The following is a 15,000-nucleotide window of genomic DNA, read 5'->3' on the forward strand; positions in this document are numbered from 1 at the left end:
GGGCCTCCCAAGAAATAAGGTAGCTGGGGACTCTGTCCCTTGTGAAAGGAATGAACGAGGATTAACATCATCAGATAAAGAAGTTATGTCTTACTATAATGTTCCATCTGTGATGTTGATTCTCGTTCAGTCATTATGACCCTCCCTCCATCCCCCTCCTGAGGCTTATAGTGGATCTCACCTTCCGATTCAGAAAGCTCAGTTAACCAGAGGTAGCCTCTACCTTATTTTGACTTGCAAACTCAATCTGAGGTAACAGGGAGAGGGGAATTATGGGTAAGAGTTTAGCTTGAGAGTTTGTTGCTGATGCGAGCTTGGAAAATGGCCGGCTCGGTTCTAAGGTCGGAACCGATACCCATGCGTAATGACTGAACAAGGATCAACATCACAGATGGAACGTTATGGTAAGACATAACTATTTTTTATGTCTCTCCATTGTGTCTCCTGTTTAGGGGAAATCTAAAGCACATACTGAATGTGTACTCCACATGTAAGTGCCAGTGCATGCATAGTACACAGTACAAAACAGTGATGCACTTTTATTGTATACACATTAATATATATGTATATATATATATATATATATCTTGCATCATTTTGGCATATATAAACATAATATAAGCAACATATCAATGTGCTAAAAATCATCAAGCTTCCTCAAGTACAGCCAAATGGAATGATTGTATGAACTTTGCTAGACAAGTTTGTAGATATCTGTTCAGTCCCTTCTGTATTCTGTCCTAAGAGAAACTGGAGCTATACATGCAGTCCCAAGTCTAATATAAACTAAAAGTTATGTTACATGTATTAAGTAACCTTTCAGAATATTACATGCGTCACTGAAACAACCAGAGAGAGAAATTCATGACATACATAACCAAGCTTGATCTTTCACTCATGTAGAGAGTTTTAAGGTTGTTTAATATACTAAAACTTCTTTTTAACTAAGCAACCATAAAATACACTTCTATGTTCAACCTCCATCCCCCACCTCACATTTCATTGTGTCTAGCAAAAACAATAGCTTATTATCTAAGACTGTATATTGGCTTTCAAAGTAGCCTTAGAATACAATTATTAGTTTTATCAAGGCTTCCTTTTAAATATTACTCTAGCAAGTGTATACTTTGGATAATTTCTATTCATTTAATATTAAAGTAATGGTGACGGCATTTTGTATACACTGTTTAAGTAACAGATAGAAATTAGCACAGTTGTTACTTTTCCCAAAAGCATCAAGAAAAACAAGATAGTACTAAGAATATATGCTGTGTTCAAGTCTGTAATAGTTCATAGGCTCATAGTTGTGTACTAGGCTAATGGCCCTGGAGACTTTACAAGCCTAGGACATAGGATTACAGTAGCATCGTGCAACCTGACCTTATGTCCTAGTGCCTCTGTTGAGTAGAGCCATTGGAGTGATCCCAGGGTGAATTTTCTATTTCCCATCCTCTCATCAAGATTTCTCTTGAAGAGGGCCAGTGAGGTGCTCTGTTTGACATGTATGGGAAGTCTATTCCACAGCATGAGCAGTCCCTGGGTTATGAACCTGTTCCTCCAGCATGTTCTGTTGATTGTGGTAATGAGGTTGAGGTCTCTGGAGCGTGTGGTGCGGAGGGATTGGGATTTCTTTAGATGTAGCATTTCTAACAGAGCTGGGTCTAACAGAGCTGGGTCAGACCTGAACCACCCAAATACTATCAACTTTTCACATTAATTGCTCTTCTCTCAAAAGATCTACTCTCCTCTGGGGACATCCATCCCAACCCAGGCCCCTTTATACCTCCCCTTGCCCCATCCCCCACATCTACCTTATCTACCTCCTTCTCAGAACTCTCTACTAACAACTTACCAAACACACTACCCCTATCTCATAACTCACCTCCATGTAAACACCTAACATTCTACTCACTGAATATTCAAAGTTTAGTTAATAAAACCACTGAGCTACACTCATGGATTGTTTACAAAACCCCTAACATCCTATCCCTATCTGAAACTTGTCTCAAGCCACATATCTGTAATAGTGAAATTCTCCCTCCTGGCTATAACATCTACCGCTCTGACAGACATTCAAAGAAAGGTGGTGGTGTAGCCATCCTCTACTCTAACACCCTCAACCTATCACCTTACCCCACATCTATTCCCAACTTCCACCCTGCTGAACTTCTCATTCTCAATATTCATCTGAATGCCCACAAAAAGACTAGCTGTAGCTTCCATCTATATTCCTCCGGGCAACAATATTCCCATACTGGAAAACATCTTATCCTGGTTCACACTCAACATACCTTATGAAACACTCATTCTTGGAGATGTCAATATAGACTGGGCAAAACTATCTACTGACTCTCCCTTACATAGTATTCATCTTCATGGTTTCCACCAACTAATTTCTACACCGACTCGCTTCCACAAAACCTTAGCCTCCAGCTCCATAATAGACTGGATTCTCACAAACACCCCCCATCACTACCACCAGCCCTCAACCTTATCAGATACAACTTTCACACACTTAAACCTCACCTTTTCAAATATTGTAGAAAACTATCTACATTTAATCCTTCACAGTTTAACTCTTTATTACAAAACATAGACTGGTCCATCCTTAAACAACTCCCTCTAAATGAGTCTGTTGACACTTTTATCAGCATTTTCCTAAATACTCTGGACTCCCTAGCTCCCTCTAGGAAGATTTGAGTGAAATCCAATCATGTTCCCTGGCTTTCAAAAGGAACTAAGTCTATCATGAAACAAAGAGACAGTGTCTGGAAAGCCTGGAGCAAATCTAAACAAACACCTCTTCTACTCAAATACAAACAACTACGTAATCTTGCTAAAAAACAGGCAATAATTGACAAGAAGTCATTCTATAGCTCTGGCCAAAACAATCATAATCTAAACCCTCGTAAATTTTGGACAACACTCAACAGCATCCTCTACCCTGGTAATCCCTCTAACCCCTCACCCTACCCAAATACAACTCCTGAGGAAACAGCTACCCTACTTAATTCACATTTTATCTCCTGCATCCAAAATATCCTACCCTCTCAACCTACCTCTTCCTCTTTACCTGACCCCTCACCCACCCCCAACACTACACCCTTTTACTTCAAACCTGTTCCCATCTCCTACATCAAATCTCTACTGCTCAAACTCAAACCCTGCTCCCCCTCCACTGACAAACTACCCTCTACCTACCTCAAACTTGCTGCTGACTCCATCGCCTACCCAGTTACAATATTAATAAATAGATCTATGCTAGAATCTACTATTCCTACCCTTTGGAAATCCTTCTACACTATCCCTCTCCACAAAGGAGGTAAATCCACTGACCCTTCAAACTACCGACCTATTGCCATACTGTCCCCATTATCTAAGATACTAGAAAAATGTATCCACACCCAGCTTATGGATCACCTTCTCAATCAAAACTTACTCACCCCTACTAAACATGGCTTTCCCCCTCTCACAGCACAACTACTGCTCTACTCTCCTTCACTCATACCATTGCAGAATCTCTGGACAACAATAAACTTACTTCCTGTCTCTTTCTAGACCTCTCCAAAGCTTTTGATACAGTGTCTCACCCACTACTACTATCTAAACCTACAAACTTTCACCTCTCCACCTCCACCCTCAACTGGCTTGCTAGCTATCTCTCTGAATGCAAACAAGCAGTTAAATGGCTCTCTTCCACTTCTCCTTTCTTACCTATCTCCACTGGTGTTCCACAAGGTTCCATCTTGGGTCCCCTCTTATTCAACATCTTCACCAATGATCTCTTCACCTCATGCCATCAGTCATCACTCATACAATATGCAGATGACTCCACAATCATTTCTACAGCCAACAACATCTCTGACCTAAACTAGCTAACCCAAACAGCTCTACTTTCCACTGAACAATGGCTTTCAGAAAATCTACTGATTCTCAATCCTACTAAAACCAAACTCCTACTCTTCCTGCCCCACTCTCTTAATCATCATAAATCCTCCTTTGTCATTAAGTCTCGCAATAACACAACTATTCTACCTGTCACCCACACAAAACTCTTAGGAGTCACTATCGATGATGAATTAAAATTCAATCAACACATACAACAATGTATAAAGAAAACACATCAGAAATTAGGTCTATTATACCGAAACAAAAAATATCTCAGTCCCGAGGCTAGACTCACCCTAGGACAAGCACTTCTCCTCCACTCACTCCTCTATGCTGCTCCTGTTATAACAAATATCCAAAAAACTACCCTGAATAAACTCCAACTATCCTACCACAAAATAGCCAGATTCATCACCAACTCCCCAAATAACACACACCACTGCATTGCTTTAAAGTCTCTATACTGGCTAGAATTCCCTCAACTACTACATCTCTATCAGTTTCACATGCTACACTCTATGCTCTTTAAGCCATCCAACTGTCCATCTTTATCTCATCTTGTATCTGTCTACACCCCATCTCGACCTCTCCAAACCTCTAATCAACAATTGCCAAGTTGAATAAGTCAGTAGGTAAGTTACTCTACAAACACTCGGTGGCCATTGCTTGGAACAAACTACCCCTTGACATTCGCTCAATCCCTCACACCCCACTATTTAAAAAGAAGCTTAAGACACATCTACTCAATACCAAAATTTGCCCCTGCTATGACCCTACATAGTTCTGTCCTCCGCCCACATTGGAATCACTCAGTCTATGCTGGACATACCTTGAACTCTATCCCCACTACCACAGTTACATAGTATCTGAAAAAAAAAATTGTGCTGGCATCTAACTATGGTTGTTTTCTACTTGTTACTACTGTAAGACTAGTTTTATTTCTGTTGTTTCCTGTGCTGGTATACTACTGTAATGTTTTTTATTATTGTACTATCTGGAGCTTTTCTCCTCGGGTCTCCACTGAAAATGGGACAAAATCCCAGTTGGACTAACCCGGTTAACAAATGTCAATAAATAAATAAATAAATAAATAATGGCTTTGTAAGTCAAGCAGAGATCACCTCTAAGTAGGCGATATGAGACATAGAATTTTTGGTGTTTTTTGAGTCTGTCCATATAGGACAAGTGTTTAAGGCCTGGGATCCTCTCTGTGAGGTATTTTTGTGGCCTCTCCAGTTGATGCAGGTGTCTAGTGAGGTACATGCCAAATAGGTAATTGTACTCAATGATTGGCCTAATGAGGGAAGAGTAGAGGGAGACAATGACCTCTTTTTTCCTGGATGCAAAACCCTTAGTAATGAGATGTGCCACATAGAATGACTTTCTGACCACAGTGGCAGCGTGGTGGCCAAAAGAGAGGTTGCTGTCAACCTGTGTTCCCAGATCTCTTATAACACCTTCAGTGTTCAGTGGGCTCCCATTGATGTGGTAATTAGTGGGAACTGAGTTTTCGCATTAAGCGTAAGGCCATGGTTCTGACACTAGTCATTGGTGTCATTGAGGCCTTTCTGTAGAATGTCAACATCACTTAGGGAGTTAATAATAGCTCCCAACTTGCAATCGTCTGCGAACTTTGTCAGCCAGAGTCCCTTTGTGTTGGCCTGGACATAAGAGAAGTAGTTACCAAACAGGAGAGGACCCAGGACCGAACTCTGTGGGACTCCACTCTTGACTGGTCATCAGTCTGACTTGGAGTCAGCTGCTTTCACACTGTGGGTTCTATCTGTGAGCCAGTTTTCAACCCACCTAGTGATATAGGGATTGATGCCTGGCTTAGTGAATGTTTCTAAGATTCCTGAGTGGGGAATGGTATCAAAGGCCTTGGCCAGATCAAGGTAGGCATAGGTTCATAGGTTCATAGATTAGTACTAGTATGAACCACCTTGCCTTCATCCACAGCTCTGGTGACTGACAAAAGGAAGTCAACCAATTTGAATAGGCATGATCTACCCTTCACAAAACCAAAATGTGTAGAATCCAGAGTTTGGAAATTCCCTATATCCTTGTTTATTAAGCCCATGATGATGCATTCCATTACTTTGCATATCAGACTCGTCAGGCTAATTGGGCTATAATTCCAGGGGTCTGTAAATGCTCCTCCTTCATGGAGAAGGATGACTGTAGTAGTATGCCATTTGGTAGGGACAAAGCCTGAAGTGAGACTGTGATTGAACAGAGCACACAGATGAGGTGCCAGTTCACTGTGTAGTTCATATAGAACACAGCCAGGGATATTGTCAGGTCCCTTCAAAGCTGTATTTTTGGCCTTGGACAGTGCTGTTTTAACCTGTGCAGCAGTAATACTGGGGGCCTGGCAATCTTTTGGTATTGTGATTGGTCTTTTGGGGGGAAAGAGTGAAAAAGTTAGCACTGAATCTGTCGGCCAGTATATTGGCAATATCTGTTGGCTTGGTATAGGAGGTACCATTGTCCAGTAGCTCAGAGCAGATCTGGGTAATGTTGTGGAGATTCTTTACATAACTATAGAAGGCCTTGTGGTTGTCTTTGCTATCTGCTGCAATTCTGTTTTCATAGCTAGCTTTAGAGGATTTGATGAGGGATCTCAACCTTTTGTTGAGGCTGATGAGGGAGTTTTTGCAGTCTTGGGACTACGCCTTATTCTGCATCAGTTTCCTCCTTCTGTTATACAGTTTGTTTATGTCAGGGGACCACCAGATTGGCTTCCTTTTTTTTGAGGAGATCATCTTGGTTCTTTTGGGTATGGCAAGATCTATGCATTTGCGTACGTGTTCGTACAGTGCATTGGTTTATGATTCGGCAGTCATGCAACTATTCTCCATTTGCATGGGTGATGTGAAGTTAGCCACCTCTATTTTTAGGAACCAAAAGTTAGGTTTGGGGAAGTTTTTTATGGTGGTTACCTTTGTGGGGGTGGGGGGGGTGTGGATTTCCAAGGTGATTAGTTTGTGGTCGGATGTAACCAGGGAGGAGTTGACTATTGGTGTAAAGCAATGGTCACTCATGTTAGTAATGGCCAGGTCAAGGATGTTGCTACCTCTAGTGGGGATAAGGATGAGCTGGTCCAGAGCATTGGAATTAATGAATTCATAAAAGCATTGGGCAAGTGTATTGGTACATGAGTAGTTTTCCCAGTTAATGGAGGGGTAGTTGAAGCTACCCAATATGAGAGTATTAGGTTGGAACCTAATATTCTCCAGGGTGCTTAGGAATGTGAAGTGTGAGTCTTGGGACATGGTTGGGGACCTATAGAAGGCTGCAACCTGAATCGCTGTCTTACCCAATGTTAGCTGCACCTGAAGAATCTCAGATGCATTATGTTGAGCTACAAGTCTGGAGGTCTGTGCATCCTTTATGAATATGGAAACACCACCGCCTTTGGAGCTTCAGCCCAAGTTCTGGGGCCGAAAGGTGTGGAATGAGTTATAGCCTGGTAGTGCAGGGATGCTTTCTGCTGCCTTGCACCAGGTCTCTGTTACAGCACAAATGTCAATGTTCTCCATTTTATGGAGTGCTTCGAGTGAGTGAATTTTGAGATTTATACTTCTAGCATTGAGCAGTATGACTCTCAGATTGCATTTGTTTGTAGCTGTTACGGTGGTAATTTGGTCTTTGGAACACCGCCTAAAAAAAGTCACTATAGGGGTGGCAGGAGCCTTGGCCAGTATTCAGAAGCCCAGGGGTGACAGATGTAGGCCATCTCTAGCAAAACATTGAGGTCTGTCAATCATGTCATACCAGGCAGACAGATACTGGATCCCCTTGGAATGACACCAGAAACTTAGCCAATTGTTGAAATCAGTCATTTTCTGCTTGTACTGTTGTATCATTCTGGGTGATGGTAAGATGCTATTCAGGGCTAGGGTCATACCCGCCTGAGCTACATAATCCAAGAGCTCCTCAATGTATTTTTTCATGTAATCCAGGGAGGTACGTCTCGGGTCATTCACACCCACATGTACAATGACAGAGTCATATTTGTACCTCTTGTTGAGGGACATGATTGTGGAAGATCCTGGTGCCTGAGAGGCAGCTGACTATTACTTTCTACTTATTCAACCTAGTGAGAGGGACATCAGTGTGCCTCACTATCGAGTCACCTATGACTAGTGTGTTGGGCATGCTGTTTTCTCTTAGGAGCTTTAAATGAGTGGCACACTGTTTAGGAGAGTTATGTGTCTCATGATTAGTGTTTTGTTGTGGTCGAGTGCATTTCTGCCTTGGAGATCTCTGCTGTTTGGGTAGATTTTTATTGAGAACCTTCACAAAGGTGGGTGTGTGCTTTGTGTTTTTATGTGAAGGCAGTGCTGGTATGTGTTCTGGAGGGCTATGTGTTCCATGTGGTGTGGTGCATGTGTTGACCATCTCCTCTTGACCAGCTATTCTGATCTTGGCTGGAGAGTGCTTGGCTTCCAATTTGGATATATAAGTGCATCTCTCACATGTCTGAGTGTTGGGAGGTAAGAGGAGAGGGTTGTCAGTGTACATGAGGCAGTTGCTACATTTCATCAGGATGTCTATGTTCACCAGGTTAATAGGAGAATGCACAGGGAACTGACCTTTAGACATGCCTGGTGGGTGGGCATTAATAAATACTCGAGCTGTTTCCTTATAGAACATTTAGTGCTGGTAGCACATTTGTTCTACAATAATTGCTACAAGAAGTCTGGTAAAGTGCTAAACTAATAAGCTAGTAAAAATGCAGGATAGGAAAGAACTAGCAGATCTAAGGGAAAAAAATGAAGTGCAGATTTTGGCACCAGTCAGAAGCTTACAAACAGTCCTGGATACAGCAAATCTGTATCTGCACTAGATTAGTTACAGGAAAGGTGGGAAAAAAGCGCCAATGTGGACTTTTAAGCCAGAAAGTTGAAAGAGGTGGAAAAAACTGCTCAAATAAGCAGTAAGCTACATTTTCTGGGCCAGAAACCACTCCTTCTGTTGTAGATAGGCTACCTAGTGCTTACCACTCCTACTGATAAGCTAGAAGGCTTTCCTCCAACACAGAAAGGCTTGGGAGTCTCCAAAGCTTATAAACAGTCCTGGATACAGCAAACCTGTACCTGGACTAGACAGTTACAGGAAAAAGATAAATATGAGTTCAACTATGTCATGTTGCAGTCTTTTTTATTTCATAAATAAAATAGGTAGTAACTTCTAAGCATGGAATTTCATATAGAAACCTGAAACTTATATATTAATATAAACAATGAATGTTTTTGTTAAAAAATGTATAACTTTTTGTTCCAACTCATAAAAAAGATATTGTCAATTAACTGTACAATAAATAAGAAAATTGCAGAAAAAAATGTAATTACTTTTCATATGCATTCTACTTGCTTGTAGTCAAGTTTCTATTTATAACTGAGTATGTTATTGTTTCTTGCTTTATCGTTAAAGGTTTATATACAAATAAAATTGTTCTTGTTTACAAAAAGAAAAAAACATGCTTTAACATTATGTTACTTTCCTTGTAAATAAGAATTGAAGAAAGGGAAAAGGAAAATGAATAGTTCTTCATTGTCCCCTTATTTTTTTTCTTACTTATCCTGCTTCCATTTGAATCTATGTGCCTCTTCAAGGATAAATTAGTCCAATCCATTTGCTCTGCTTGTTCAAGAATTTTATTTGTTTGTAGAAATGACAACGCAGGGTCAGAATCTTCAAATAGTTTAACCCCATTTGTAAAGAAAATCTTTAGTCTGGCCAGAAACAATAAATGTACTTTTAGTTGCTTATTTTTAAGTTCTCTAATATGTGACAAGAATTGTTTTCACTCAGATCTAATCAAGCTGTTCAATCAACATGGTTTTGAATTGATGGAAACCATGTGTAAACATTATAAATTAACTGTAGAAAGCCTTGCAGCTGAAATTGTGGTTTTAAACCAGGAGGTAATGTTACATGTAGACGTTGCACGATATCAGTATGAATACAAAAGAGTATTTTCCTCGATAGAAAAACTGGTGAAAAATAGTGATTTGAAAATGAAGAAACTCAGAAGGGATATTAATGATTACAAAAATGGCGTAGCTTATCCAACTCTGCCTCCTTCACAAGGTAAAAGGTTTTTGAATCACCACAATTCTAAATTAGGAGAAGATACTAGTGCTAGTGAAGAGAACCGAGGTCCTGAATCATCTCAGGCAGGTCCTCCACTGGGCAACCAAATGTTTAATTACTTGGAAGAAGAAGAGCAAGGTGCAATAAGTGAACAGTTTATTGATAGGCAGAACATGCCATACCATCAGGAATATGATGACCACGAGTATCTCCCTTTTTCCAACAAGGGCGAGAACCACCAACGGAGATACAATACCAGGGGGAACATGGCCAAAAAGGATGTGAGCAACAACAACAGGTAGTAGTGAAGCCAAGTATTCTTATGAATCCGTGTGGTGATTTCAAAATTTATAACTTTTCAAGTTTTGAAATTGATGCTGAATTATGTGATATTTTTAGCAAAGGTTTAAATTTTGTTCCATCAGAACATTTAAAACTGGCAGAACTGTTAGTAGACCTTAAACTATATACACACAAGTTAAACCTCACCTTAATGTTTGGAGGTGATGGTCAACTGACCGATCAAATGAGAGTAGCAAGTACTTTCAATCCACCTATGCATCCCTTACTAACTTTATTTGAGCACGTGTGAATTTAATATAAGAAATTTACACAGAAACTGTAAAGGGCAGAAAAGAAATATATCTACCAGAGAGATGGAAGCCTTAAATACACTGAAGGCTTTACCTGTCCGAGTTATGAAACCGGATAAAGGAGGAGGCCTGGTGATTATGGACAAAAGTGACTATATTGGTAGAATGGAAACTGTTTTAAATGCTGGGACTTATGAAACATCAAGTATTAATGAAATGAATGCAGCTTATAAATGGATACATTATTTTATTAATGACCTGTTTATTGAAGGGATGGTTGATTTGAATGATTTCAATTATTTATCGAATTTGAATCCCAGTATCCCTTGCATTGTTTGGGCAACCCAAAATCCAAAAAAACCTGCACAACCCCCCATTGAGAGCTTTAGTTAATGCAAAATCATCTATTACATACGCATGTGCTAAATTTATTGATTCTCTTTTGAAAAAATATGTAGTGATAGAGGAACAAATTTGTAAAGATTCTTGGGCCTTCTTAGCTTCAATTGAGAATTTTGGGTTTCATGAAGATGTTATGTTTTTAACAGTCAATGTTGTTGCTTTGTATTTCTCCATACCTCATGAGATTGGCATTGACGGGGTTGTTGAAAGGTTGTTACACCATGATGCTGAGCGTAAGGAGATTAGACTATTTCAGGAGTTAATGGACATCATTTTAAAAAATAACTATGTAATGTTCAATAATAATATTTACAAACAAGTAGTGGGAGTAGCCATGGGGTCACCGTGTGAAGGGAGCTATGTTAATTTAGTAATGGCTCAGTGGGAACACCAGACAATTTTTCATGATAGTAGGTTGATGGAGAAGGTAAAGCCATACACCAGCTTTTTGGATGATGTTTTCATTATGATCAAATGTTCTGTAGATGATGCTAAAGAGTTTATACAACATTTGAACAATAGTACACCATTTTTGAACTTCACATTTGTATTTCATGAAAAAGCAATCACCTATTTAGATGTGGATTTAAGGAAAGAAGAGGGTGAGAATTGGTATGTAGCAAGAATCCATCGTAAGAACACTTATTCGTACACTGTGTTACATTACACTAGATGCGATCTCCCTCATCAGAAGAGATCTGTGCTCAATGGCCAACTAGTTAGGGCTGTGAGAATGACAACTGATATGGTCAACTTTTTGGATGAATGTGAGATTTTAAAAAACCTGTTCATTAGCCATGGTTATCCTGAATATTTAGTACTTGAATTAATAGGTGAGGTGCAAACTAAAAGAAGTACAGGTTTTTATCGACCTATCCTGACTGGTGAACAGAGAGTTAACATTGTACATTCTAGCTCTGTTAATGAATCACTGACCCTTGTGAATGTAGAACTAGGAGAGGTTGAATCATGCTCAACAGCTACTAATGCACATAAAGAGTTTAAAAGGAGTTTTATTACTGTGTATAACTTAGAAGCGAATGATTTGAGATGGATTCTGGATAGAAATTGGAATCTTCTGTATTTTGAGAAGGGGTTAATTGAGAAGTTGGGCAATTGCCCGACTTTGATTTTCAAAAGAGGTAGGAACTTAAAGAATTTTGTGGAGACAGAAGTATGTATCTCACACAGAACAATTGGCACTTATAAATGTGAATCATGTAACTACTGTAAATTCATTTCAACAGGATCAAACTTCAGTGTGGGAAAGATCAAATATTAGACAAGGGGTAGGTTTAACTGCAATTCCAAAGCAGTTGTGTACCTGGCCTCCTACCAGCTATGCCCTGCGTTTTACATAGGGAAGACTGACAGGAGGCTGAGGGATAGGATATATGAACATGTATACAATATTAGGAAAAAAACAATTTAAATGCATTGGCTAGGCATTGTAATGAAAATCCTACCCACAGTTTTTTTGTGTAGGGTAATAGATCAAGTTTCCCCTGTTTTAAATGGAGGCCCTTATCAACTTTTATTAGAGAAGTGTGAGTTAATATGGAAGTTAAGATTAAATTCTTATACAGTTCCAGGTCTGAATTAAATTACTTCATTGTCATGTATCTTCAAATTGAAAAGTCTTTTGCATTGAAAAAATATGTTGAATAAGAGTTAAGCAATTGTACAGTGTTATAGATGAATTTTATTATCAATTTTATACATTCCTTTACTTAATATGTAAATCTTAATTAATTGTTAGGGTATTAAGAGTGAGGAGCGCCCTGAAACTACTTTGGCCAGTAAGCTTATTTGTTTAGTTAAACATTTGTATCTTGATGCTACTATAGGCTGGTTGATATGTCAATCTGTTTTTAAAAAAAGTATTTAACACACTTGTATTGCACAGCTGATTTGTCTGATGAAGTCTACCCATTTGCAAGGTAGACGAAAAGCGCTTCACTTTTATTTGGAATAAATCTTTGTGGTATATTTATTCGTGCATTGGAGCTGTTATTTTATTTATTTTTATGTGACAAGAATTGTTTTCTTTTTGTTATCACTGTTGTTGAGTAGTCATTGTCAAAACACACAATATTTCCATCATATTTACGTGGTGACTTATCCCATGCAATTTTAAGCACCAATTCTCTGTCTTGAATTTAAATAAATTTCACCACTATAGATCTTAGAGAAGAACCAGGTTTTGCAGCAGGTTTACCTATGGACCAGTATGCTCTCTCTCTCTCTTCTCCAAAAGAAAGAGCTTCAGGGATATTTAAAATCTTAGGAAGCCAGGCAGATAAAAAAAGAAATGATATTGTTACCTTCAGTACTTTCAGGAAGTCCAAATATACGAATAGTATTCCTTCGAGATCTATTTTCGAGCTCTTCTACTTTAGCTGACAAGAGTTAATTTTGCTGCAATAAAAATCCAATGTTGTTTTCTCCTTCATTAGGCCTTCCATCCATAATATTAAGGGATTCTTCGATGCCAGAGATCTGATCTTTCTGTCCCTGAAGAGCCTCATTAATTTGTTCCATTTGGTTGGAATGATCTTTCTTAAAATCATCAGTTTTTATTGGCCAGTCTGTCCATTTTAATGATAATTCTTGAATATGAGATAAAAGTGATTGAAGCTCTTTCTTACATGAAGAATCCTGAAGTGCTGCCTTAGTGTAGTTCGTGTTGCTGCCAGGTACAGCAAAATAAATTACTTTTTCACAGTTTTTGACAGGAAAGCTATTAGATTTTTGATATTTTAAATAATCCTTTATAACACAAAAGGCTATTGAAATTCACTAGTTTGAACTGTTTAGGATATTCAGACAAAAATTTCTTGTCAGAAATATATCTTTTGTAGCAGAGCAGTGAAGAAGTGCTGCTGTCTTTGTCTCATGCTGGCTACACCCCCAAGGAACTGTCTTTTTGGACTGTTTCAAAACCTAGAATTGGAGTTTTATTTGGGCTACCCAAAATTGGTAAGAATAGATACAAGCCTCCATTTAAGCCCATTATATCAGCTTGTCAGCCTGTTACAAAAAACATTTCCATTTATTTAGATACTATTGTTAATCCTTTGGTTCTGAATTTGGCATCTCATGTAGAGCACTATTGGGATTTTTTGGATAAATTGTGATTGTATAGTTTTGATAGAATTGAAACTATAATGTTAACTGCAGATATTAAATCAATTTATAATTCTATTCTTAAGGAAGAAGGAATGGAATGTATATGTTTTGTATTACTCGGTCTACTGACTGGTCTAGTGTTAAAGATTAACACCTTGTGTTTATTTATTGCATTTGTTTTGGACAACATTTTTTTTTAATTTTCAATTCTCTTTTTATGAATAGATCAAAAGGGGTGACTATAGGGTTCTCTGTGACACCCTCATTTGCAAGGTTTGTCATGGGTTGGTGAGATTTCCACTTTTTGTCTAGAGGCTCCCCTCCCCCTTTTGATAAAGTTAGATTTCATGTTGGATTTGAAAATGATTTAAATATGAGTGAAATATGTGAAGAATGTTTATTATTTTTATATTTTTTCTTAACAATGCTACCTCATTCATTTTGTTTATTTTAGGTGATTTTAGCAACAAAGGTAATTTTTTAGATGTTAACATCATATCTGATGTTTTGAAGCATACCTTTTCTAGTAAAATTTGCATGAAAAAGACAGCTGTGAACACTTATTTGCTATATACTCGTAACCATCCTGCATTCATTAAGAATAATACCCCAACAGACAATTTATCAGATTGTCTAGAATGACTACAAATGGGCAAATTTTTATACAGGAATTTATTAGATATTTGTTTATTCAACATGGTTATGATGAGGGATTGTTATCAGATGCAGCTAATTTTGTTAGTAAAACAGGGCAAAGATATCATCCCTATTTTGACTAAGGATTGGGCAACGATGAATGAAAAAAACAAAACTATAAGAAAAAATTATTAAGCTTCTCTGTTTAGATATGCCCGATGATACCAAATTTGTTCACAACATTTGAAAA

This window comes from Protopterus annectens, chromosome 7.part0 (assembly GCF_019279795.1).
Source record: "Protopterus annectens isolate FY-2018-M chromosome 7.part0, PAN1.0, whole genome shotgun sequence".
NCBI lineage: Eukaryota > Metazoa > Chordata > Ceratodontiformes > Protopteridae > Protopterus > Protopterus annectens.